This window comes from Pelecanus crispus, chromosome 17 (genome assembly GCF_030463565.1).
Source record: "Pelecanus crispus isolate bPelCri1 chromosome 17, bPelCri1.pri, whole genome shotgun sequence".
NCBI lineage: Eukaryota > Metazoa > Chordata > Aves > Pelecaniformes > Pelecanidae > Pelecanus > Pelecanus crispus.
The window spans coordinates 1,146,014-1,169,649 of record NC_134659.1 but is presented as its reverse complement, the minus strand read 5'-3'; positions in this window follow the sequence as shown (position 1 = coordinate 1,169,649).

The following is a 23,636-nucleotide window of genomic DNA, read 5'->3' as shown; positions in this document are numbered from 1 at the left end:
CCGGCACCGCGGTTCTGCGCTTCTGCATAAGCGGTGTGTGAGCGCAGAGCGCTGGAAATCACCAGCGTGATCGCAGGGCTAGTTCATCCCGGGAGCGCTTGGTGACTGGCGTGCTGCAAATAAATCTGTAAATCAATAACTGTAATGTGTAGAAGTCCCAGCTATCTGGTTTGCAGCACCTAATTTACGCCTAGTTTACGTTCATTATAAACTAATCTTCGAAGTAGTCCCTGATGCAGTTTCACAAGCGCCGTGATAGAGATCTGCCTTTTCCTCTGGCATCTGATGTGCATCTGTGAGGGTTTTTGTGAGAACGTGTTGAAATCCATGTTGACATCCTTGACTGAAAGGACAACCCACCTTATCAGCCTGACTCCAACTCCCGTCTCAGATGCTTTAAGAAACGCAGAGGTTGTGCGTTTATCGCAGACCAGCGTTGGGCAGCTTCCCCTCGGCTCGCCTCGCCTTTCCCCGCTCAGGGTAGCAGCGCTGCACCTCAGTAAGGTCTTTGGAGTAATTTTGGACTCTAGTTGTGTAATGACTTCAGCATCTTTTGTGAAATCCTGGACTATTCACTCCCTCGGATAGCATATCCCTTTATCTCCTGTAGCGGGGCTTGCTTTATTTCTGCTTGTTTCCTGATTTTTTTCTTTTACCTTTCTGCTGCCATATCACTGAGCTGAAAAGATTAATAAAGAATGATTAAGCACTGGAGAGAATATTTTAGAGTGATAGACTTAAGGAGCTCAGTCTGTTTATCTTATCAAAAAGAAGCTTGTAACTTAATTTTAGTGGATAAGTACCCTAACAGGGAGGAAGCTCCAGGTACTAAAAGGCTTTTTCTTCAGAGAAAGGCACAAAAAGACCCCATAGCTTTTAAGCTGAAGCCAGAAAAATCCAATTAACAAGGTAGAAATTTTGAACTTTGAGGATCATTAACTACTGGGAAAATTTGGCTAGCTACTCCCTTCTCTGGATGTCTTCAGATCCAGATCTAATGTTTCCCGAACGATCTGGTCCGACAGCGCTCGTCCCTGCAGCGATTGCCTGTTACGTCCTGGGCACCCCATAAGGCAGCCCAAGGTAACTTTACATTCTGGCTCCACGAATATCCCACGTTCTTCCTGAGATGCTTTACCTGGGCTGTGACGTGGGGGTTGAGCTGGCCGCCGAGGCGTTGGACGCTTGCCCTGATAGCCCGCGCGGGCTGTCGGGACCAGCGGGAAGCAGGAGTCTTGGTTCAAACCAGCGTTACTTTCTGGGGTGGTTCCCTGCGTCCGGGCCTGGCCAGTTCACCCCAGGTCGGGATCTGTTCTGGATGCTGGGAGGGGGCCTTGAAAAACCGGCGGCGTAAGAGAGCAAGACAGCGAGCCATTCCCATCGCCAGGCAGCGGCGTTTGAGGATGCGGTTGCAAGCATCCCACCATAAGCTTTGCATTTTTAAAGGTTACTGACTCAGCCTTTGCAAGCTGGGAAAGCAGCTTAAAAGTACATAGAGACGCTAATTGGTCATTTGAACTTTGCCTGGAGAGCCCTTCCAGCAGGGACAGCAGCGCTCCTGCTGACTCAGCGCGGCTGAAGTTAAAAGACGACAGATTCCACTAAAGAAGGGTCAACGAGGAGGAGGAAGGCCAGCTGCTTTGGGCAGGGACTTCCAGTTCGTTTGGGCAGGGCGGTTCTGCCCCTTTGCGTGCTTGTGCACGAGAACACAAATGTGGAAACCTGCCCTTCTCCCCGAGCTTCTCTGCCCTGTCCTGCCCAAGTTCTAGCCGCAGCAGATGAGCAAGGACGTGTCTTCCCTCTTTCCTCTGCACTTGCAGGGGTAGGCTTACGCAGCACGGGCTGGGGTGGGAGGAGCAGATGTGGACAGATGTGCCACAGCAGCTTCTCTAAGTGACCGACTGCAGGCGGTTGCAGGTGGGATCTTGTACTCCCCCTCTCCCGTGGTGTCGCGTGAAGCCATTTGGTTGTTGAGATACTGAACAGAAACCTGCAACTGCGCTGCTCGGACACAGAAATGGGTTAAACCGTGCCTGCAATTACTTGCTGTCTGGAAAACCGTGGGTGAAATGAAGGAAGCTCAGGTGTACAAGGGCTAAAATCAGGCCATTACTCTTCACCCAGAGAACATTTTAAACATTATGGAGTTATTTGTGAGTGATAGCGTATAATTTTTTTGCAACAACTAACCTGCAGTAACAGGGTTTTGCAAAGTATTTCTCAATTGGAGCCAGAGCAGGATGTTGCCATGGAGATGGGAAGTAGCTGGGTGATATTTTCCTTCTGCAAATATATTGTTGCAAAACACAAACGGGGAAGGAAAGAGAGCCACGTTGTCTTTGAAGAAGCAAAAACTTCAGTTTTAGGTTGTCACACGGGCAAAAATCGTTCTCTTGGGCTGTGGGGGTTCGGGCGCGTCCCATCGGGCAGGACCCCAGAGCCGGGCTCTGCGGAGCAGGCTTGGACTCGCAAGGGGACAGAGGATGCTGCGGCCCCCAGTGAAGTTACCACATTAGAAATAAAAGCAGTAGATTTTCCTGTGACTGAAGGTCTGTGTAAATCCAAGGTCAGCAGAACCACTTCTGTGGCTGCTGCTTATCATTTAATGAAGATAAAAAAGAGCAATTAAGTTTAGTCTGGCAATTTGGCACATTAGCATTAATCTTCAATGAAATCGGAAGGTGTTTGTGTTTTGTGTAAGCTCGGCTAATGTATCATTTTACTGCTAACAAGCAGAAGCCATAATTACTCTTCTATTTGACAGAATTTGTGGATGATTTTATTGACAGCTCCCCATATTATTTATGCATACAAGTCATTTACTTAAGGGAAACTTCTAACATTGAGTATTTATTCAACTTCCCTAATTCACATCCCTTCCTACCCAGCAAATGGCAGGGCGTCAGGTGATCTCCGCTGAAAATTTCAGTATCTATCCAGAAATCGTATCACCTATTTAAAAAGTCCAGGATCTTGTGTGAAGAACATAAAAGAAAAACCCAACTCCTTAAAATATTTTCACCCCGGGACCTCAGCAAGTTTGCCGAGGTCCCCCTTGGGCTCCGCTGCCTCTTGCACAGAGACGCGGCGAGGGGCATTTATCGACGTGATGAAGAACAGCTCGGGGCCGGGGCGCGAGCAGTGCAGCTCTCCCTGCCCGCCGCGTTGCCAGCGTGGGCTGGGTGCGGCACGGCCCCCGCCCGCAGCGCTGCCGCGCCGCGGGCTGCGTCGCCTGCAAACGTGGGAGCAGAGCGTACCCCAGCTCTCGGGCTTCATCCCCAGACTGCCAACACGTTGGCACTGGAACTTCTCGGGAAGATTTTTAGGACTTAATGTTCTAAGAAAAAAATACATTTCGGCTTGTTTTGTAAATTTGGAAGTAGTTACAAAATACTACAATTTCCTAGAGGACAAACATTTTTTTTTTAATAGCTTAATTAATTTGAGAGGATTCTAAAAGATTTTGGGGAAATAAACCCAAAAACCTTCATTCCTGGAACTGCGTTAGGATGAGCTGTAAACCGTTCTCTGAGCCTGGGGGAGGAGCGGTCGGGTGCGTTGTCAGTGCCGTTGGTTTATTTTCAGTGTTTGTCTGTAAACTTGTAGGGTTTAGCTGGCAAGCGAGAGGGGAGGGAGGAACACCGGCAGCCAGGCAATTCCAGAATATCCAATTGGAAAAAAGCTGCTGAAAACTTCCAGCAGGTTCCTGGCAGAGGGAAACGGAGTGGAAGCTCCTGAGAGCGCCGTGCACTAAGGAGCAGGGGGTCAGGGTGCTGGGGGGCTCTGGGCCTTCGCTCCGGGACCCCCGCGGCTGCGCAGGGATTGGGCTGGCGTGGCTTTTCCAGTAATGCGTGCAGCCCGCGCGTCTGTGGTGAAAGAACTGCAGGGAACTTAAACCACGTAGGCTGAAGGCCAGAAGGCACAAGAGAGGAAGCAATGGGTTTGGGGCAAGACGTTTGGCCAAACGCGTTGGGTTTGCCGCTCCTGGAGCAACGCCAGCATCGCCTCTAGCCTGCCGCTATCCCAAATCTGGGAAAACCGCAGTGAGTCGCGCTCCTGGATGCGCTGCGGCGCTAGCAACAGCAGTTACACGTGCAAGGATGGGCCTGCCCTTGGTTTTGACTTATCCTTTGGTTCAGTTCTTAAGTACTCGTATCATCCTCAAGTGAACTGCACTTGCTGTTTATTTAGCCATGCAAAGAACATTTTATGGTTTTATCACACAAAAAGAATAAATTTGAAATACATTAGGAAGTGGCCCTGACTTACGGCTAGGTTATACTGATGGGTTGCGCAGATTGCACTTGGCATTCACGACTATTTCCAGCACTTAATGGCCTAGCTTTAATGTTTTTTATTTCTTTTTATTAAAAAAATATCCCACAAGACCATAGGGTTTATTACAGGGCTGGGTTGGGGGTATACAAGGCATTTCTAAACTCATAGCAACGCTGTATGTTAAATATTCATAACTGCAGCTACCATTTGCTGTTGATAAGGACATTGATTTTCTCTGGAAGCACAAGAATTATTTGTGGCATTTATTGTCTGCTGGGATGCTTTTACATAAAAGTTTGGGAAAATATTAAGCATTGTGCATGCTTTTGGGTTTATACCTTTCTACAGCAGGGAAAATAAAGCCCAAAATATATTTTAGTTAAACAGTTTTTCTCAGGACTGGACTTACTAATGCGAAAGGAATTACAAGGCACCAGCAAACCGTGCGAGCGCCTAACAGCCAGCGAGGCACAGCAGCACCCACGACTCTCAGATTTTACTTTGGTTTTGCAGATACCTATTTTATAGAAAAGCTTGTAACAAGATGCAGCGCTCTCCTGGAGATACTCCCCTGGGGGGCTGCGAGCCATCAGAGGAGGAGATTAGTCATGGTGCTAAATGCACATTTGGCAGACGGTCTGCTGTGATGGGGAGCGCAATGGGAACCTGTGCGATGAAGTGGGCTGCAGCGGAGATGCGCTGGTCCTCGTGCCGAGCCAGTACGCCCAGCACGAACTGTGCCTTTCGATACCTCGCTCCAGTAGCTCCTAGTTGAGCTCCACCGTCGCAGCTGAGATGGGCCTTACGCGAGTAGCGGCTGTGGGTGCCGAGGGGGAGGCGTTTCTGGAGGGTGTGTTTTGGTTTGGGAGCCCCATCGCCGCCGCGGCAGCCGGGAGCGAGGGTTTGTTCCCGCGCAGCACCTCGCCGCGCTCTCCCTGGGTCCCCAGCCTCCTGCCTGCTTTCTTTTCAAAGATCTGCACGGGAATTTCAACTGAATTCAATGGAACTTAAAATTCGAGGTGAAGTAAGGGTGGTTAGCCAGAGCCTGGAACAGATCAGTCGCTTGAAATGGTGCCTGATGCGTTGCCTTCGCAGCGCCTCTTGCGCCGTGCCCCGCAGGGCTCGCCAGCCTGGGCTCCCGCGCCTTTCCTTTGCCTGCCGGAGCTTTTCCCTTCGTCAGAACAGAGCGCGTTTCCCTTCCTTCAGCCCGCCTGCGCTGACTGCGAATGCAGAAGGTGCCGAGCCCTCGACGGCGCAGTGCTGGGCAGGGTTGTGCGGCAGCGTACGTGCAGAGGGTGATTGTTTTGGCGTTAATGGCGTCTCTTGCAAATTAGGGGATGCTGTGTAGTGTCCTCCCTGCGGCGATCTCTGCAGATGATCCTAAGCCTTTGTTTACACTGTGCTGCGAGGTCAGGCCTGATGGAATTGTTCTTCCCCAAGCTGGGGGAGCGCAGAGGCCCGGCAGTTGTCTCTCCCTCGTAGGGAAGCGGAGCTGATTTCTGGAAAGAAAAGCTGCTTTTTCTCTCAGTAGCAAAGTGCAACACTTTATTCCCGGAGATTTCAGCATGCCTGAAACCAGAATGGACCATTGCATCACCCCGTGAGCCCCAGGCCACGAGTTTTCATCCACCGGTGACCCTGGTAGCCCTGACTTGGCTGTGGTAAGGACCCCGGCGCCGCGGACTCTGCATGCCCGGCGCAGGGAGAGGCCGACGTGCAGCACAGCCACGCGCCTGCCAGCGACCGTCGCTGCTGTGAAAAGCCCGACTGAGGGTCCATTTGGCTGTTTCTAATTTGGAGCTAAGGTCAAACGCGAGCAGTGCATGGGATCTGCTAAGCAACACGCCTGCTCCTCAGACACCAGCTCAGCCAAGGTGTTGCCCTTTACGTCCCCCATCCTTGTGAAAAGCAGCAGTGAGTTGGGAAATGTCCAGGGAGTATCCACCAAATTATCCACCTCATTTGGCCCTGATTAGCTTTTAAAATGTGTTGGGGTTGGCAGCCTGGGGCTGCCCGGTGATGGGATGGCTCGCATGAGGTGCCCAGAATTTCCTGCAGCTGCAAGACCTCACCTTAACTCAACCTCCGAAAGGTTACAGTGGTTACGCTAAAACATCTGCTCTGGCTTTAGAGGTATTAGACTGATAAACGCTGTAAGAAGGGTCAATAGAAAAGCTAAAACTCCCTGTTTGAATGTGCCCACGCTCTGAGCGTGTTCTCCGCGCAGAGGGACAGTCTGTTCCTGGAAGAAGCGCACAAAGCTTTGTGATGTGGTCTAATATTATCGAGAAGCACCTACTCCTGCTGCTGTTAGTCTATTAGAGTGAGACCTGGAAAGGAAATGAGGGCCACAGGGGAATGAAAGCAAACCACAAGCCTCTTTGCTGTTCGTATGCTCAAGCCTGCTAGGGTTTTTTTTTTTAAAGGACCTTGTGCCGCGGACAACTGATTACTGCATCAGCACCGAGCAGTTTTCACTAGGATGGGATAGCATAATAACAAGTGTTTGCTGCGCATCAGGGGGAGCCCCGTGGGAATTAATCCTTATAAATAATGTAGACACTGTCAGCTCCTATCGTCTCCTCTCTGCTATGGAGAAGGGTAGGGAATGACAGAAGGAATGAGCAGCTAGCCCATCCGCTCTTGGATTTGGAGGTGAAGAAACAGGAGGAGGCATAGGGAAAACCTTGGCATTTATGCATCACCTTAATGCACACAAACAGGCATCTGTTCACTTAAAGTACATTTGCTTGCTTTTTTTTTTTTTTTTAATCAGACCTGGAAAAGCTTATACTGATATTATGAGGTTTTTGGCCCTTTGAAATGGAAGCACTGACCATGAAGCCATCTCGCATGCGGGAAGCCCTGGCTGGGAGCTCAGATTTCACTGTGGCTGGAGAGAAACTGTCTTGATCTCGCATTTCTTGGACATAACCCCCTTTGTTGTTTTCCCTGTCGAAGGCGATTCCTTGCTGCAGAACCTCTCCACTGCTGTTCCCGTGCCCCTGGCAGAGCCCTCCACCACATCTAGAGCTCGTGCGCTCGCTGCCCGTGCCAGGCAGTGAGGATAACCGAACCAGGCTACGCCGGGAGATGCCGCAGTCTTGCAGCGCGGCAGGGTGTGTTAGTAAGCCATATGGCTGCCCGGTGGCCGGTGCATCTGCTGAGGCTTCTCAGGCACGGATTTGCGAGCGTGACACTTCCCTGGGCCTCGCACTCGGCTGGGGCTCGGTAGGTGCGAACAAACCAACCTCCTTTGCTGGGAGGAAGCGTGTCCTCCCTCGCCTGCCAGCAGTAAAGCGCGCTCCTACGTACTTGCAGGGAAAGCATGGACACAGAAGCTATAGGAAGCTCAAGTTGTCATGGTGGAAGATGAAAGCACAATACCCAGAGCCTGAAATTTTTGGCTTGCAAAATGACGTGTTGTGTCTAGGTGGAGGATGAGTCTGAGATTAAGAAGTTATTTATTCATTATTTCTGTTTAAAGTCTCTTTGGTGACTCTTGCTTTTGAATTTGGGCTTCACAAGTTTCAAATGCTTATTCTGGGGAAAAAAGGACAAAAGGAGTCGGGAAAGTTTTCAAAAGCAAATCTTGCCATCTTTCAAATGGAAGTTTTTGCTGTGGCTGGAGTTGTCACCAGCTGCTTATACTCAGATCGCTGAAAATGGGGTGGAGAGAGAGAAGCCGGGTCCCTGGTGTGACTGCAGCGGCTCTTCCTCGGGTGCCTGTTGGTGCCAGGAGCTTTATAATTGCTATACATATGCATATTTTTCCAGCTGAAAGAAGCCTCTCCAGTGGGATGAAATAAGCCTCCAAACTTACATTTCCTCATTTCTGGGACCATCTCGGTGATGGTTATGAGGATGTGGTTTCTTGCCCGGCGTTTCAAGCGTGCATCTTCCCGTCACTACGGGCAGGCTCAGGCTGCTGCAGAGGCGGCTTTGCTCCATGCTGCAGCTGCGGTGTGCTGCACAAAACCAGAACTCAGCCGTCAGCGCGGGGCTGCACAGCGTCCGGGCCGAGCAAGGGCTTCTGCGCTTTATTCCCCTGCCCTGTAATCACTTCATTCTCCATTTGTTATGAGCGTTGCCTGTGTCAGAAAAGTTCACAGGGCTATTTCATTGGAAGGTGAAGAAATGAAAAAATGATCACTAATTGCTTCATGCCAGTGAGCTGAAAACACCCCAGTGGGTTATTTCTGTTCTCTCCTTGAAATCTGCTCCCAACGCTCACGCGTGCAAAACTTGGGAAACAAGCTTGCTCTTTTTTCCTTTTGCATCCATCGCATTTACGAAGGCAATTCCTCCAGGATGGCCCTATTAATTTAGTAAAGCAATTACAAATCCTTTTCCGAAACCAGAAAGGGCCAAGTGAAATCTGCCACAAGCAGCTGTTCCTGCTGACACGAGCTGACCGGAGCCCCGCATTGCGCGCGGGCGCTTCCCGGGCGGGAGCACTCCCTGCCTTCCCGTCAGTGCTGCGGCCGCCGCCGGGCCCCGTCGGGTGGGGGTGAGCGGCAGCGGTGCAAGAAGCAACGAGCAGCAGCGTTAAGGCTTCCCCGCTTCTGTGCCTAAAGGCAATGGTTTTGCTTGGTTCCCTTGATACCCTCAGACGAGTATGCCCATAATTCCCATAACTGGGAAAAGGAATACTGGTACTTTTGGTCCGCTTTTTTTCTTCTTGTTTAAATACTTGCATAATAATCTGGGCTGCTCTGTCAGTGCAGGGGATCTTTCACTACAGCTTGAGTCTATGGTCCAGATCATTCTTACAAAAGCTCTGCGGATCTGTATAAAGATGAGGAAAACAATCTAATCTTGAAAAAAAGCGCACATATTATATAAACTGAACAGATGGGTAGTACAGAAAACTCCATTTAGATTCTACTTGGAGGGAGGTGGGTAATTCTCTGAACTTCTGAGAATCTTTTCTGGTTTTTAAATTAGCAATATTATATACAGACAACCGGAGCACAGGGGACCCTCACTGTAATTGAGACGTTATGACTTGTTTACAGAGGCAATGATTATAAGATTATGTACTTTTCTATGAAATTTGTTGTGAGGGAGTCCAGCTGTTGTGTGGCGATGGTGGTGCCTCCAGAAGGCTTTGCTCGGGGAGTGGGCGGAAGAGCTGCCTCCTTCCTGGGACACGTTTTCTCAATTAGCCTGACTGTTTCCACTGCTTCAAATCCTGTGCTGAAACAATGGTGGCTTTTTAATTCGGCATTGAATTTTATTGTCTCAGCAGCTTGCGTGTTTCTCCTCTCTGTCGGCTGTGAGTTTGCCAGAGCTTTGCATTAAAGATGCACTCGGCGGAGCGGCGCAGCTAACCCGCAAGGACGAGGCAGCAGCAATTCTTTGTTCGAGTGCGTCGTCTTCACATCATGCCCTTGGTTACGCCTGTGCAACTGCACTAAAGGGTAATGGGGTTGCACAGATGTAAGTGAGGAAATAATTTGGCCTGCACACTCACTTTATTACCGCTGGTGGTGCATAAACCACTGAGCCTCGGTCGTCAGCTGGGAGCCCTGTGGAGCTCAGCCCTCCCCTCTGCCGTTTATTCCTCCTGGCAGCAGAGGAGGGACTTGGGGTGGGCTCCCAAAGCCCCACAGGGAAAGCATCCCCGGGAAGAGGCAGCACGGTCCCCCTCGCCACCCTGGTGAGGGGAGCCGCGTGTCCCGGCTGCCCCGACCGGCGGCCCAGCCCGTGCCATCCCAGGGCACGTCCTCGGCGTGCACAGCCCCTTCCCTGCGTGCCGGTTTGCAGAGGGACGGGAGGGAGGCTTAGTATTAAAAAATAATGAAACCTTCCTGATCTAGCCTGGTGCTTTTGCTGTGGAGCGGCAAGCTTCGTGTTGCCTTCCCGGAACAAAGCTGCTCTCAGTGGGGAAGAATGGAGCCGAGAGAGGAAAAGGAAAATAGAGGGTCTCAGCTAGATGGGCTTCAGGTGATTTCACCGCCTGCTTAAAATGCCCGTGCCATCTCCCCCGCCTGCTGCTGCGGTGCTAGGAGCACCCAGGCTGACCGGGAGGAGTGCGGGGGCACAGCCCCTCGCCGGGCGGGACGGGGCTGGGACCCCGCAGGGGTTTGCTTCGGTGGCTTCGGGGCTGTCAGGAGCTCGCTGTGCTTCTAACAGCGCTGCTCCCAAAGCTGATGCTTGCAGGTGTCGGTGTTTGTTCTTTTGTATAAACACCCTTTGCAAGCAACTGATGCATCGGATACAAAACCGGCGTCTGAGCTGAGACAAAGCCCAATTATCACTTAGGCTTACGCTAGGCAGGAGCATGCCAAGTCAATAGAGAAGCTGAGAATTAGAGGAAGAAAGGGTCTCGTGTGTTTTGGTGGGTTTGGGGCTTGTGTGGTACTTCTTCCCCCTGCTGTGGTGAGAAATGAAGTGGTGTGGGCAGATCATTAGATCCTTCACGTGGGTATGTCTCATTCAGGTTTTAATGTATGGAAGTAGGTGCTTAGCTCTGGGGTGCATGGACAAAAATACTCCACAGTCCCGGGCAACAACAACACGCGTCTCTTGTGCTGCTTTTCCTCCTGATGTTGCAGCTATTCTAGATATGCAAGATTCTTTTTATGTAAGCTCTTTCTTCTTGGTTGTTTCAAGTTTCCGCAGAGTAAGACGCTTTGCTAACTGTGAGGAATGTCATCTTTGCTTTTCTGCTGCTCTTTCTACCCTGAGACCTCTCAGCATCCCGCTTTCCTGTTCGTGAGACACTGGATTTGCCGGATTCCTCCTCTTGCTACCACTGACTCTTCTGTGTCAGGAGCTGCTGGGATTACAGCATTTCCTGAGCAAACGCTCTAGGGAAGGGAGCATCAAGAGTAGGGCAGGTGCTTCATTTTGCTGCAGTTGTTTTTCTTATTCCAGTCTTTCAGTTGCTCGCATTTGTTTATCCTAATCCTTAATTGCTTTTTGTCATTTCTTTAAAGCTGGCAGTCTTAATGCTGCTTGCATTTCCCCCTCCAAAGACATCTGGCAACACAAGAGGTGGGCAAACGTGGCTGAGCCCTGTCGGGCTGCGAGCAGCCGCAGCCGGGGGCTGAGCCGGGGGCTGAGCCGGGGCGGGGTGGGACGTCCCGGCAGGCTGCGGGGAAACCCAGCCGTTCCAGGGGTCTCTGCGCCGGTCTGCGATGGAGACAACAACTCTGCGCGGCCAGCAGCGGCATTTGAATTTATGATGATATTAGAGGAGCTCGAACAGCGCAGGCTGCTTCGTCGCTCTCGGGACAATCCATAGCCTGATGCCGTCTGTTCGCAGAGCTCCGTCCTGGCTTGCTCTTGTCTCTTCTGTTCCCCTCCCTTTTTTAGGAACGCTGACTGTGTTCCCCGCAGTTCCATGTAACTGTTTTCTGAAGCAGGTGTTTGAAAGAAAGCAGTAGGGAGAATTTCTATGTCATCTTGCTCAAGTGAGCTGCTTTAAGATTTAGAATCATAGAATCATAGAATCGTTTAGGTTGGAAAAGCCCTTTAAGATCACCCAGTCCAACCATTAACCTACACTACCAAGCCCACACTAAACCAATCAAGGGTAGACCAGACTGAACCATGTCCCGAAGTGCCACCTCTGCCCGTTGTTTGAACGCTTCCAGGGATGGGGACTCCACCACCTCTCTGGGCAGCCTGTTCCAGTGCTTGACCACCCTTTCCTTTAGTTTAATTCATTTATGTTGAAGATTTTTTTTGTTACTTGCATTTAACAATTTGTCACAACCGAGCTCGTAGAAAATGTACGCAATTTTCAAGGCAGTTTCAAAAGCAGGGAAGATGTGGAATTAATTGGCTATGTTAAAGGAGAAACATTTGACACAAAATATACAATTGCAAAACTCAAATTTGCTTTGCACAGAGTATAACAAGGCAGATCTTGAAAAAAGTCAAACATCAGTTCCCTTCAAAAGTGGGAGATGAATCTGAGTCTATAGCAATCGGCAAAACAAAAAGGGGACATATAACAGATAAGTTGCTAATCTTATGCCTGAAATTAACATTTTGACACTTCTCCTTGATATATGTTTCTGAGTTATGACAGACTCGAGATAACATGCGGTAATTTAATGTGATCACAGTCCTTTCCCAAAGACAGAAACCCAATGTGGTTAAAAGAATCTAAAAATTGAAGTCGAAACATAAAGCAGTAAATGTTCAAAATAGTGCATTACGTAGAAGAGGAACACCCGAAACTTTGGCTGCATGAGGGAGTTCTCTCCCGGCACCCAACTAATGCAGAAAACCCTCTGGAAATACCGATCTGTGCTTCAGGGTAAGCTGGCGTGACAAAGTTTATTAAAAGTAGCAAATAAGAAGCAGGAAAACACGCGTGTAGTCTGACCTACTTGAAATGTGTATTTTTAAGTACTTGTTTCAGTTATTGTGCAGAACTTTTTGACATTCTGTATCTATAGTTCTACAGTCCCTCAAATCTCTCAAGCAGGGAAGTTCGACACTTTATTGGAAAATAAGATGTTTTGGAGTTTGTGGTTTGGTTTGGTTTTTCCCCCCCCCCCCAAATAAGGATGGTGTCGATAGGACTTTTGAGTAATAGCCCATACTCAGACACACAAGACTAGTACATAGAATTTGCACAAATATTCTCATATCTAAACCTGGAAATGCTTTAGGAATTTGAGCAGCACCAGCACGGTGTTACTGCTGTGGAGATGTTAGTAGTAGGTCGTAAAGAAGTCAGAGCTTTTTTCTGAAAGCTATAAACCTTGAGGATTTAAGTACACATCTTAAAAATTGTGCTGTATGTGCACATCAACTCTTTATAGGGCCAACGCAGTACGTTTTCACGCTAGCTAAGCCAGCAGAGGTTGATGGGCTCTCCCCTAGGGCAAGAGCAGCTCCACTGGAGTTTCAAAATGTCACTTCTGAAAATGGAACTTCAGGTCTGAGTCACTTCGGGGTCTTTGGATGCACCATGCTACTTCCATAAATGTCCGTTGGCATTTACATCTGTCGGAGGTGTCGGTCACCGGGCCAGCCCGGGCACGTGCGCGGGCGCTGCAGAGTCGAGGAGAACAGGTCCTCGCTGCGGAGCTGGCGCGTTGCTCTGCGCTCGGGGACCGGCCCTAAACCCAGGGGCTTATCTCTTGAGGAAATCAGATTTTTGTTATGTTTCTCTTCTCTCTGCTATTTACTTATTATCTTTTTCCAGATATAACTCTTGAGTATGTGTTAGGAGAATGTGAAATACATGGTTGCAACTGTTATGGCAATAAAAGGGAGGCAGTGTCAGAAAGCAACTTTGAACCATCTCTCTTCACGCATGCCTTTCCATCATGGGTTTTGCAGAGAAAATTCCCTAAGCCTTAGTTTTTCTGATGTTATGATAGATTCATAGTTTTTATTTTTTAAAAAGGCCAGAGCAGCAGCAACAATTCTGTTAATAACTGGCCGTTATAGGGAACAAATTTCCAAGGTCATAGCTTTAGAAGCAAAAGGGAAAGCCAAAAGGACAGAAATTGCAAAATGCCTGGTGTGGGGAGCACACGGGTGGCTCTGCCCCTCGCCTCTGTGTGCTCCTGAGCACTGCATAAAATCCTTGTTCTCCTGAGCGCTGCAGCCGCGTGCTTTGTGCTACTGCACGTGTTATTTCTAATGTTATAATTTGTCAGTTGAGATCTAATTTTTTACGAATTTTAGTTAAATGCCAACTAATTAATTATTTCAGGTGCATCATAGAGAAAAACTTAATAACTTTTTTTTTTTCTGATGTTGAACTAGTTTTCTGGAACCACAGCCTCTAATATATTTTGTAAATCTCTCATATCTAATCAACTAGTAGGTAAATTAATACAGAATTACAACTCATTAGCGAATGATGCATTGATGTCTAATAATTCCCTGCTTTCTTATTTGGAAGAAAGTAGGTTATGCTGTTATTGAGTTAGTGCATTAAGTTTCAGTGCTTTTTGTCATAAGCATTAAGTGCTTTTTAAAATATGTGTTAATTAGGAAATTACACCCACATCAACATTAAAGCATTACAGTTACTGTAATTACGGAGCTAGACTGGTTTCTCCAGCCATGACATAGCACTGGAGAGCCCCACTGGTCTGGTTTCCGTGGGATGACTCACGTCGTGAGAAGCAGCTCAGCGAGACGCGGCGCAGCGCGGGGGAGCGCGGGGATCGGAGCCGCTCTGCGGCACCTTGCTCTGGAGCAAGGAGGGTGCCGAGGAGTTTCCCTGCACGCGAGGATTTTCATCGTTTGGAGAGGAGAGGACAGAGGCAGAGAGATATGAGGAGGCTATAAAGTCACGATAGGTATAGAACATAGGAACTATTATGGGCTGTTTCTCAAAAATACGAACTAAAGGATCTGGTGCAACTAAGGAGAGATGGTTTAGAACAAATTCAGCTGTGGAGCTTGGTTTTGGTCTAGTGGAAGATATTAAACTTTGAAAATGATGTCTTGGTAGCTGCAACACGTCAATATTAAACAGAGACATCAAAGAACTAAAAGTCCTTTATTAAGTGTTCCAGTTCAGCTTGTTTTGTTTATTTGACTTGACTAGTGTTTTCTCATCTCCGTACAGCCTGGTGAATGCAGCTCAGGTAGCAAAGCAGCCCCCATTTTTATTTCATGCCATATCACTACAAAGATAAACACCAGAGAAACCTTCTGCCCGGTGCCTCAGTGTAGCACTACTTACCAACACAAGTTCAAAGCAAGCTCCATTTGTATAGGATCAACTTATCGCATTAAGCAATTTATCTTTGACAGGAATGAGGCTGATTATAAGAGGTAGAAAAGCCTGCGGGGCAAGTAAATTTAATGAAGTTCGTAATGGACTGCAGGAATATCAACCAAATGATCAAGAATATGCCACAAGAAACAGTTAATTAAGACTGTCCGTCCATCTGTCTCCTGCTCAGATGATGTTTGCCGTTTCAAGTTCACATAACTTGCTTTTAGCAGGTCTTGGTGTCTCCGCAGCCGTCTGAGCGCGAGCCCCCTGGCCCCCCCAAAGCGGCGGCACAGATCGCACCAGGGACAGCCCCAGCTGCACCCGGGAGCTCTGGGACCGCTCCTGGCACGAGGGAATCTGCGGCACAGGGCCACCAAGGCTTCTCCCAGGTCTCCCCGTGCAGAGCAGAGCAAGGGGACACCATGGACCAAGGGACAGAAGTACATGAGGTAGAAGAATCTACTTTTTCCCTTTGACCTTCAGGCTTCAGGGGTACATCCCTGCCCGCTGCTTTCGGTATCTGTTTACAGACCTGTTGTCCAGGAATCCGCCTAATCCCTTTTTCGTGCTCTAGCGTCGCAGCCTCCCCTGGCAGCGATTTCCAGTTCACTACCTGCTCTAAAAAACGATGAAAACCAGATGATTCAAGAACCCTTTCTTTTATCTGTTTCAACCACCCTCCCTGCTAGCTTGAGTTCTATTTTTGAGTGATTTGGTGAATAACAGTTCTGCATCGACCTTCTCTTCTGCCTTTATGATTTTGCAAATGTCGGTTGAGTTCCTCTTGAGCCTCAAGAGTGTGGGTCCCATTCACACGAGTATCATTCAGAAGTGCATCATGCATAGCTATTACTCCAGTTTGCACCGATGGGCAGGGAAGGGGATGCCTGGATGGCTGCGCTGGGTGAAGAATGGAGCTAAAAAAGGCCAGTTAATGTTGCGGCCTTGAGCATTTATGCTATAAATGCATTAAAACATGTGTTAGTTTTAATTATCCCCACAGCCTCACAGAATCACTTCCCTGGTCAATTAATTTAATTACTTTTTGGATAATTATTTTTCTCAATGGTGCGTTGGCTCCAGACTGTGATAGTTGTTGTACTGCAGAACTATGGGATGGGAGAGACTCTGGCTTGAATGACACGCAGAACATATCAGCAAAATACACATTTATAACATGGAGACCTGAATTAATGACATCCCTTTGGAGTGAAATGGAACAATTCATCCTCTGCATGGGAGAGGGGGGAAAAAGAAACCAGCAGCACCTCATGGCAACAGTAAAATTGCTCAAAACATGTCAAAAAGACCTCTTTTTCCCTCTGCAGCCTGCTTTGACGCAGAGCCTGGGCTAAAATTCAGGGGAGCGTTTAAGCACACACCCAGGTGGGCTGCCGTGGGATTTAAGCACGCAGCCGAGCGGTGGGTGCTTTCTGAGCACAAGGCCTTGTCTCTCAGTCAGGATGAAGACAGCAGCTCATCTGCAAATACAAAGTGAGAAAATGGGCTTGCACTGGTGTCGGTCGCAGCACCCTCGCTGGAGCAGGAAATGCGAAATCTGGAATTTACTAATGTAATTATAAACCCAAATATTTGCCAGCTTGGATCGGTTGCCTGAGATGAGGATGATGGAGTGATCATTAACAAACAGCTAGGACTAAGAGAGAGCCTTTTGGAAGTGATCTGTTAAAGTAATTGTGGTCTTAAATGAAAGCAGTCACAGCTCTGCACGCCGCACCCCGGCTCCCTGGGCCACTTGCCACCTGCAAAGCAGAGCAGGCAGTGATGTTAAAACAGTTGATGTAAAATCTCGCCTGGTGCAACTGATGTGTCTGATCGGGTAACGGTGTCTTAATGGGCTTCGCTGTCTCAATACAGGGAAACTTTGGGAGGTAAAATACCCTGCACAAAAATGAGGAAAGCCAACTTGGGCCCACCCAAACAGAAAATTTTGTAGAAATGCAATTATGTGTCAGAAAGAAAGTTTGCCAGTTATTTGGAGGAGAAGGTGCCAGTAAACGTTGCTGTTTCGGTTCCAAATCTGCCTCCCCGCTCTCAGAGTGTTAACAGGATAAGGAGGTGATGCCCAGTGAGAGTCTAAATATTGACAGAAAGTAGAAGAGGGCATTACTGGAGGTTTCCTAAATATGCCAGCAAATGGCTGCTTCTGTTGGTTGCTGACACGCTCGATGGCTTGTAATCCTGTGCTGCTGTTGCTCGCTGAAATAGTTCAGCTCAGATTTTCCCAGCATATTCATCTATTCAGGTGGCTTCTTTCCCCAGTGCTCATTAATAACCGTATTGATTCCTGAGCTTGCCCACTGGTTTGATCTTTTGTTTTCGAGGGCACCTGGCTCTATATGAATTAAGTTTGACATCTCTCTCATGATTTCAATGAAAATGGATGCTCTCTGGTGTCAGCAATGTCTGACTCCAGCCAGACCTCATCTCTGCAACATCCTTGAGTTTCCAGGCTTCTGCCCACCTCGGAGCTAGATCTCCTGTTGAAAAGCAGACAGCTCTCCTGTAGGGACTTGAAATGCCAGGAGAGAGAAATTGTTTTTGAGGTATTGCTAATTGGACTGGAAATGGAAATACCAAGGAGAAAAAATTTAGAGTAAAGCTCATGATTTTTAGATTTCTGGTTTAATTTTGCAGAACCAAGAGACTCATAAGGCTTTGGAGAAGTATAGAAACTATCAGGGGCTTGTCAGGATTGCTCGTCTTTATCTCAGGCGTTACGGCACCTAGCTTTGTTCATTTTTACTAACCCATCTGTGATAAACTGCTTGCCTTATCGTTATTTGTTCTCCATACATCTAAAGTACTTATATGGTCCAGTCAAATGTATCTTAACTTAGGATACTGATAGCCAAGAGCTACGCTCTCTGGGGTGGCAATATTTGAACAGTCAATCGTGGGCAGGGGGTTCTTAGCTTGAGCCCATCGTTACAGCCTCGGACTGCTTTGCTCTTTCTTACCTGGAACATCTATCTACTTACAGAACTTTCAAAGGATCGCTGATACAAAAAGCACATAATCTTGTATAAATGTATGACCTCTCTGGGGTAGATATGCATTATTGGATGCAAACGAAGATATCTTACGTGGTTGAGTACAGAGCTTTAAGTATAACTTTATAGTGGTTTAAAGTCTTTGGTCAAGTAGCCCAGTTTGATAATTGAGGTGATTTACTCGGGTGCACAGCTCTTCAGTTCGCTCTTTGATATAAACAAGGTAATAAATTGAGTGCGTGGGGACATGTCTATTAAAAGCCAAAGTAAGAATGAGTGAAACCCCAGGTGCATTGTCAAGATTAATATGCTTGCTGGATAAAACTGGACTGGTGCCAGCTAACAGGATGACTGAGTGATGAAACAAGATAATATGGTTTGACTATAGACAACAGAAAAACAAATAGAAAGCGACGCGCAAAGGGGAGAAGTACGAAACGTACTAGTAAGCTGAATAACCAGATACCACACAGTTCCCATAAAAATACCGTTTTTTAGCGATAAAGCATATCCGCTTACTGTTTGACTCCCTCCCTTTTGAACATGAGAATAGTTTTGATTGTAACCTCTGGAGCATCTGGATTGATGGTGCACCCCTGGCATGACAGTAATGGATCCCCTATTGTTATCAATTTTGTTCAACAGATGTTAGTGAGAGACAAGGAAGAAAAATGAGAGGGAATATTGGACAAGAAAAGCTACTTAATGTGAAGTCTCTCACTAGCAAAAAGCTTATTATGGAAAAATCAATTAGAGGAATTAGAGAACCAGCTTAGGACACTTCTGCCAGTGCCACCGCAGAAGCAGCTGTCCCTCGTCTGGGGGACAGCAGAGGAGACGGCGATCCTGTTGAATAGGTGGGGGATGAAACACGATGTCGCTGTTTCAGAGGGTTAGTGGTGGGACCAGGACGGCTACTGGGGCAGATCCCCTGCCCTGGGGGCAGATGGGCTCCGGGAAGGGCCTGGAAAACCCTTGGAATCCTCCATTTGTGCCGCCTGGTCTCACCATCTCCTGTGTTCACTGTTCCTTGTGCAAACAGTGCGCAGTGATGGAGAGAGGCACCAGGGCTGCATAAAAATGCTGGTAGTAACAGCCGGTATAATTTATTTAGAAATGCACATATATAATGTTGCGCACTCCCAGACCCGCTAAAAAGGCACCTTCCCGTAAGCCATAATTACCATCGTCATAATGTAGGAGTGCTCACATGAAAAAATAATAACTAAAATGTGGTATAAACCAGCACAAAGAATAAGGAGCAACCAAGGCATTAGGAGCATTTACCAGCCTTTGCCCACTTCAAGTGGAAAAGGACGTTTTTTGCAGTATGAGCATATTGCAAGGTTTGGGCTAATTAGTATAAGGAGTTTTTGTTGAGTGTTTGAGTTTGCGCTCTGTAAGTTTTTATATCCTGAAGTTTAACTCAAAGACCAGTCCTTTAGGGAAGCAAGAAGAAAGCGTTTCACTCGGGAGGCGGACCTTTTTCCCGGCAGGTGATGCATCCAGCCCTTTCCAGGATACACCTGATTGTGCCCCAGAGGGCTAGGTCTGGAGCTCAGAGACGGGCCAGAAGAGCCCGCTGGCTCGAATCGCGCTAAAACATGTTGCAAAGCCGGGCCCTGCCTGCGCACCGCGTCCCTTGCGTGCAGCCTCTGGGAGCGCTGGGTGCCAGCCGGTGCCTGGGCAGGAGCCGTCGGTCTGCGGGAAGGTCTCCCTTAGCTCCGGGGGGAGACACTCTCAAAAACTGCTATTGTCTGGTTTCTTTCGGGCTAAGTAAGTTAGATGGAATGGATTCTGATAGTAGGTGTTACTTGTGCTCCAGAAATACTTCTGTGAGCTTTCTGTGACACAGCGGTCCTCTCCTGGAGTACAAACGTTTTGAACAGCGTTCGTTTCCCTGATCTGGTTTCTGATGCAGAGGCGTCCAAAGGTACCCCAGCTCTCCCAAGGACGCAAATAGAGCCGAGGGCCCCGCGGCAGGAGCGCGCGTCCCCAAATCTGCTTGGGCACGGCCGTGCGGCGCGGCGCGGCTGCTTCGCGAAGGGGAGCTGGGCGCCGGAGTGAGGCGCGTTCCCTTTCGGTCTGTATGAGTTCATAGCCTCTCCCCAGCCGTCTGCGGGTGAATTCGTAGGCATCAGTATAAACAAAATAGCGGTGTGAACCAAGTGGGAGCCTTTTCCTGTTTGCAGATGATGATTAATGAAGCCTATCAGACATCCCACTTTAAAATCCTTTCCATCAGATAAAGCCCCTTCTGTCACCTCATTCCTTATTTTATTTCAATCCGCTTTACCTCATCTTTCTTCTAATGTGAGCTGTCAAAAGCGGTCTTTGCTTTCCGTGTCTGTGTGTCACGTTTGCTGACAAGCCAAAAGAGCAGATTTTCAGACTACAGCCTCGGGAAGCGTGAGCGGGGGGTGCCCGTGCACGCACCTGGTGACGGCACCGGCGGGGCTGGGGGCGGCTCGGACGAGCGGCCGGGGCGTTGCTCTGGCGTGGGTGCCCGCAGCTGTCTCTGCCCCCTCAGCCCCCGCTGCCTATGCGTGTCTGGGCTGTTTGAATTTACAGGATCGCGTGTTCCAGAGCAGTAAGGTTTCCCCGCTGGGAAGGAGTTCCCACAGCAGAGCTGTCTTAATAGGAAAGGTAACTGCTCGTCTCCTCCCTCCCACGGAGTAATTTCATCAGTTAGCATTACCAAAGAAGCAAGCTTGCTCCTTAACAGTGTTCTACAAAATAAAGACTACTTTCAAAATATGAATATTTTCCAAACCAGAAGGCAGTCAGAGCAGCTCAGCGTATTCTTCCGCTCTGCCCATGCCCCTCTGTTCACCAGCCCTCCACTTCTGTCACAGGGCTCCTTTTTTTTTTTTTCTTTTTTTCTTTTTTTTTTTTCCTTTCCTTTCCCCGTTGGCACGTCCCGGGGATGGCAAATCAACTGCATTTGCCTCCAGCTTGCTCTGCTTGGAGCTCTGACTACCCTGGAGCACATCGGCTCATACTGATGTTGTTCTGACACCAGAGCTCGTGTGTTCGCAGGGTTATTGTGCATGGCTTCGGCTGGGCTCCGTGCTCACGCTGGGACGGATGCATGGCACAAACGGCCATTCAGGAATAAGTTGCTGCCCACATGAAAGCACCAAGTTCTGTTTCTCTTGACCGTACAGGCAGTCCTGTGCATCTTTAATGAAAAGCTCACAAATCCCCCAAAGATGTTTCTGTATTTGCAGCAAAATTTACTGTGGTTGGATTGGTTGGGGTTTTTTATTTAAATGCAATTTTACTAATGTTTGTCACTCAGGCTTGTTGATTTTCATGGCATGGAGCTGCGTTGTGCAGATGCACAGCTTCCAGGTGAAGCTAGCTCAGAATGGAGGAAGGTGAGCATCTGTCCGTTTGTCCCCGTAGGCTCTCCTGTCTCTGTTCCCTCCCATGAAGTAGGGCTAACAGTTTTACTTTGCCTTACAGAAGTGTTTTGAGGATACTAACATGAAAGTTCATGAATCCAGGAACTACAGTTACTGGAGATACAAGACCCATAGCCAGTGTTTATTCGCTTGCAGGCACCTTTGGTATTAAAAAAGGTGCTTGAAGGACACCTAGGCACTTTCATTGCATGTGAATAAATATGTATTTGAGCACATGTATGAGTATGTTCATAAATGTGCATGGGATACTTATCCATTTTTGGACTGAGTCAATAATTGTAGAAGAAATCAAATACTGACAAAATTGAGAAAATGCTTAAGGACTTGCACAAAAAAAATCTGAACCTTGTGAAGCATTCAGCCTTAGTGAACTTTGTTTAAACCAGTGGATCTTTTGGAAAAATATTAAAGGATGTAATCAAACGAGATAAAGCGGCAAATATTGACAGTATGGATTGTCCAAAGCTCCCGAAGTAAAAGAATTACTTTGTGGTTACAGGAGTTTATGGTTGACTTTTGCACTGAAACAGAAAGGCCGGAGCTGTGACTCGTGTGCGCAGAAGAGCTGCGTGGCTGGAGGCGTTGGCGGGAGGGGAGGAGGCGGCGCGCTCTGCGCCCGGGCTGGCAGCGTGTCGGAGGGTGGCCCGCGCCGCGCTCTGCGCCGCTTACGGCTGCAAGAGCCTCTCTGCTATCTCTGGCTGGCAAAGCTCTTAAGTTTTTGAGTGCTTCCAGGTTCCTGTCAGCAGCAATGAAGGCAGCTGCCAGTTCCGTGTTTCTTCTTCTGCATAAGCAAATTCAGTAGCTGATAATTAATTACTGCCAGCAAGGAGGGAAGGTTACCTGTATTTCCTCTAGCTCACCTGTATTTCCTCCAGCTCCTGCAAATACACAGTTCCAGATGCAGGCGGAGGTTCGGCTCCTCCTCACCAGCTCATCCTTTAGCTCGCACTTGGAAGGGCAGGAAGGCTATTTTATGTTTCGGTGCTTAAGTGCTCAAAGATTAGCAGAAAGCAAACATGAAGGAGTAATAAGCATGATCTAATTGAAATTTCCTCTTGGATTTGAATGACTACTCAGAGGCACTTCTCTCTAAGCCTTAATTGTCTGCTTTTAACTATTCTTTGTTTTGTACTTTGAAAGCTGTTTAGGTAGAGTAGGCAAATACCTGACCTTCAAAACAGCAGAGAATGGAAAAATTAAACAGATTAATACGCCTGCTATTTAAGCGTGTGTGGTGGGTGGTATTTTTGGCTGCCAAAGCCCTATTCTGTGAATATGAGACATCAAGGCCACGGATATTTCAACACACATTTTATCAGCAGTGCAAACAGACACTTGGCGTTTTGCATACAGAACTTAATGTATTCACTTCAGGTTATTTTTAGCTCCCAAGTGCAGTCATGTGGACGGCTGATCTGTTTGTGTTGCCCCTGTAGATTGCAGACATATGTTGGAGTAAATGTGGCAGGGAAAGCATGACTGAGATAGGCATAAATCCTTTTAAGATCAATTATTGACATGCTCCTTACAAAACCACCGCACTGAGCTCACTGGGCCAGGCAGGGAAGAATAATGCTGGGGTCTGCTAACGAAAGCAGGATGGGTTTAACGTTTATGCATTTAAATGCAATATGAATGCTAAAGAAAAGCGACAAAAAGAAAAAACTAACATAGTAAAGCCGAAGAGAGGAAGATGCGGTTTAGTAGCATCTTTCAAGGTAGTCACTCAGATCCACAGCAACAGACTCATTAAAATGTGCTTGCGCTGAATATAAACTAAGAAATGATCCAGAATAGACTATTAGTACCGTGATCATAAAATGGGGTGAATGAGCTCGATTTTCATTTTAATGTCAATTGTTTTTAACTCTGTAATAAATCTGATCTCAAAATTCAGTCGTAAATATGTACACTTGAAACAGTATGTTTGGCAATATAAAACAAATAACTCCAATGCCTGTGTGTGTTTCAAAACCAAGCAGTTCGGAAAGAAAAACCTTTGCACTGAAGGGAACGTTTTGTTCCACCTAAAGTATTTTTTCCTAATTCTTTGGATACATAAAAAAATTACTTAAAATGCCCTGCATCAACCCAAACCAATTAAAAAGTAGTTTGGAGCTGCAAGGAAAACAAAAAACCTTATAAATGGTTTGTCTCTAATGACTAGTTCTGTTTCCTTATCCTTCTTCATAAAACAGGGAAATTCAG